Source organism: Silurus meridionalis, chromosome 23 (genome assembly GCF_014805685.1).
Source record: "Silurus meridionalis isolate SWU-2019-XX chromosome 23, ASM1480568v1, whole genome shotgun sequence".
Lineage (NCBI taxonomy): Eukaryota > Metazoa > Chordata > Actinopteri > Siluriformes > Siluridae > Silurus > Silurus meridionalis.
The window spans coordinates 19,275,792-19,280,123 of NC_060906.1; positions in this window are offsets into that span (position 1 = coordinate 19,275,792).

Below are 4,332 nucleotides of genomic sequence, written 5' to 3' on the forward strand. Positions count from 1 at the left end.
GACCTCTTCCCTGAACCTCACACTACAGTCTTCCTTCTTCAGTTTCCACCATCTTACTCTTCTTTCAGTCCTCACTCTCCTCCTCTTCTTCTTCACCTAAAAAACCTTCCTACAGACCACCATCTGATGCTGTCTAGCTACTCTGTCCCCCGCCAACACCTTACAGTCTCCTACAGAGAACATAGTCCACCTGTGTGCACCTTCCTCCACTTTTATTTCACCCTATGCTCCTCCTTCTCCTTAAAATAAGTATTCACCACTTCCATTTCCATCCTTTTAGCAAAATCTACCACCATCGGCCCTTCCACATTCCTCTCCTTAAAACCATACATATTAATCACCTCCTCATCCCCTCTCTTCCCTTCACCTACATGCCCATTAAAGTCTGCCCCAATCACCAATCGTTCATTCCTAGGTACACCTTCTACCACATCTTACTCACTCCAGAGTTTTTCCTTCTCCTCCATTTCACAACCCACTTGTGGAGCATAAGCACTGATGACATCTATCATCACCCCTTCAACTTCCAGCTTCACGTTCATCACCTATCAGGAACTTTTTTCACCTCCACTGCCCTCTTACTAAACTCTTCCTTCAGAATCACCCCTACACCATTTCTCTTAGCATCCACACCATGATAAAACAATTTAAACCCACCTCCAGTGTTCCTCGTCTTACACCCTTTCCACCTTGTCTCCTGAACACACAACATATCTACCTTTCTCCTCTCCATAATATCAGTTATCTCTCTCGCTTTACCTGTCATAGTATCAACATTTAAAGTAACCTCCACTCTCCTCCACTTCTTCTTTCCCTGCTGTCTCTGTAGATGTGTTCCTTCTCTCCTTTTCCTCCTTCAGACTTGATTATGCCAATCTTGGTCAAGTCTTGGACACTGAAATGTTTGTGTGTGTGTGTGGGAAAAGTGTGTCAGGTATGGGAGAATTGCAACACCGCATTGTCACTAAGCTGGGCTGAAACGCATCTTACTAACCAAATAAATCCAGCTAATAACAGACTAACTGTCCACATAGTTTCGTCATTAATAACCATGCTAATGGTCAAACTAAACTGAACCAAAGAATGAACAGCAAAACCGATTTAATAAATATACCCTGAATGTGCATAGCCAACATATTTAAATCTTGAGGAAAGTTTTTAAAGTTTACATTGTAAGAAGCAGGCATAATTATGATGGTCTGTGATATTGAGCAAATGCATTTATGGTCCTCTTTGTGTCGCCTCATTAAGTGCAAGGCCAATTCATTAAGTAATTGGTCCCTGGTTGTTTATGAGTATTAAGGTTGTCTTTTCAGAAACATTTGAGAGACGCATTGTCCTTGTCTTGCATGTTATGAATACGAATGAGAGCTGGACCTGATGCTCACAGATACTACAATAGCAGGTATGCAGTTAAGGATTGAGGGGGGATATTCTGATCCAGGGTCAGTGCTTTATGTGAATGCTGCTTGTGTACAATGAAGTCTGATTGAATAGAACTGGTTTTCTGTTGAATGGCCCTGGAAGTGTATTACAATTTTATTTACATTGTACATAATAATGGGTGTAGTTTTTATGCCTACACAAAAGTGACCATGATTACATTTAGATCTTCTTATTTCTTGATAAAGACATGGAAATAGGAAACTTGTGTTTTTTTTTAGTCTTTCCATAAAAGCAAGGATACAGTCTGCAAATTAAATGTGTTACTTGATTGATCATTAGAGCAGATGGAAATGTAGAAAAGGTGAAGCAGCTTCAGATTGGCATTTTGTGTGACACTGAAGTGATATCAAAAGTGATAGTTAAATGTACAGAAAGCTTGAATTAGTGTTTAAGATTTTTTCAAAAATGAAGAGCACATGAATAGATTTTATACTTCTTTATTTAAACACACATTTTCACATATACAATCAAACCTAATGACAATTTAGAGAAGCCAGACCACCTAACAGCTAGGGGGAGGTAAGAGGAAACAGGAGAACCAGAGAAAACTCACACAGACACAGAAAAAGCATATGAAAATCCATTCAGACAGTAACACAAGCTCAAAATTCAAACAAACCCTGGATCCATGAGGAAACGATGCTACATGTGGCCTATTCCACCTGTTCCAAAACTTGCCATTTAATATAAGAAAGTGTATGGGTCACTTTTTATGTATTCATTTGTGCATCTTGTTGTGTGCTTTTTAAAAAACATCTAAAAGAAGACACTTCAAAAGGCCCAATAATAATTAATGTTTTGAACAAAAAAGGTGTGCAGGCAATAAGATGGATTAATGAATACAGCCTTTGTTTTGTTTTTTAATAAGATGACAGTGCACAATGTTCAGATTTAAGGAGAACATGAAAATAAGAAGTGAGCTGCTACATATGCAACAGGCTACATCAAAGCCTCCGCATTGAGACAAGCTTCATACCAAGAACCCTGTATATCATCCCCTGCCTGTTATTAGCAAAAGAACAGAAACGCAGCCTACTAATATAAGTGCAATTAAAACACATTAACCCCTTGCTGAATGCATGATCACAGCACTGACCTACAGGTGAACTGTTCATCTGCTTTAATTGGTTGAAGTGTGCAATGAAATCAGCAGCTGAATCCTAAATGACAAAAGCTTCTTCAGCATAAGATATTCAGCAAATATCACGCTGTATGAGTCAGTATTTTATTAAATAATGCTCTAACATTAAATGAGGCTCTTAGTTCTTTCATCTTGGAAGACAAGTAGGTAGAAAACGCATGTAAGCTATAGAGAGAATTAACTTGTCAATAATGCCACTTACATGCGTGATTACATGAATTAAATTTGACCAGATGAAAAAAAAAATGTGAAAAAGCACTTTTTCTTTCTAGGTTCAGCTGCTTAATTGGAAATTTAAAAAAAAGACTGTGTGTGAATAATATCTGATCTGGAAAAATAAATACTAGACCTGAAAAAAAAATGTATAAATGAAGGTATAATTGCATTTGGGCAAACACTTGAATGTGCCCTGAATGTGAAATTTTCCCTATTTAAGGAAAATAAATACATAAGAATAAACTAGAAAGAAATGCATAAAAAATAAAACCATGTGCATTACATTTAAATAGAAAATATGTGAGAATATTACATGCCATACAAATATCATAACTAGAAAAACGTTTTTTAATTAAATTGAGAAAACACCTTACAAAATGAAGCACATCCCCTGAAAGAGACAAATATGTGTGTGTGTGTGTGTGTGTGTGTGTGTGTGTGTATATATATATATATATATATATATATATATATATATATATATATATATATATATATACAGCACAGACCAAAGGTTTGGACACACCTTCTCATTCAAATATTATTTTTTTTTTTTTTATGACTATGAAAATTGTAGATTCACACTGAAGGCATCAAAACTATGAATTAACATGTGGAATTATATATGGAATTATATACATAACAAAAAAGTGTGAAACAACTGAAAAATGTCATATTCTAGGTTCTTCAAAGTAGCCATCTTTTGCTTTGATTACTGCTTTGCACACTCTTGGCATTCTCTTGATGAGCTTCAAGAGGTAGTCACCTGAAATGGTCTTCCAACAGTCTTGAAGGAGTTCCCCGAGAGATGCTTGGCACTTGTTGGCCCTTTTGCCTTCACTCTGCGGTCCAGCTCACCCCTAAACCATCTCGATTGGGTTCAGGTCCGGTGACTGTGGAGGCCAGGTCATCTGGCGCAGCACCCCATCACTCTCCTTCTTGGTCAAATAGCCCTTGATGCCTTCCGTGTGACTCTACAATTTTTATAGTCATGAAAATAAAGAAAACTCTTTGAATGAGAAGGTGTGTCCAAACTTTTGGTCTGTACTGTATATAGATATGAGGGATCCTTGGGATAAGAGACGGCCCACCACACCACCGTCAACAAACCTGAGTGAACGTGTGAGAGTAAGGGACCATTGCAACTAATGCTGATCCCATCAGAGAGACTCTCATTTACATTATCATTTCACATTTGTACAACTAAACAGCTGTGGGGTTAAGGGTCTTGATCAGGGGCCAAAAAGTGGCATCTTGTGGCAGGGATTGACTCATAACCATCAGTTTTAAAGTCTATTGCCTTAATCACTAAGCTACCACCTTCCTGCGGTGGAGAGACTGGCCAAATGAGATATTTAATTGTTGTTATTTCAGAAATGAATATGAAAGTTTTATTTAGTATTTGTGTTGAAATCTTGGGGAATATTTGTCTAAACCCTGCAGTGTGTTGTCAGATGTGTTCTTGTTTTCGCCTGTAGAGGGCGCTCGTTTCTTTCCACAGACTTCCTGAAAGTCCATCATGAACCCGG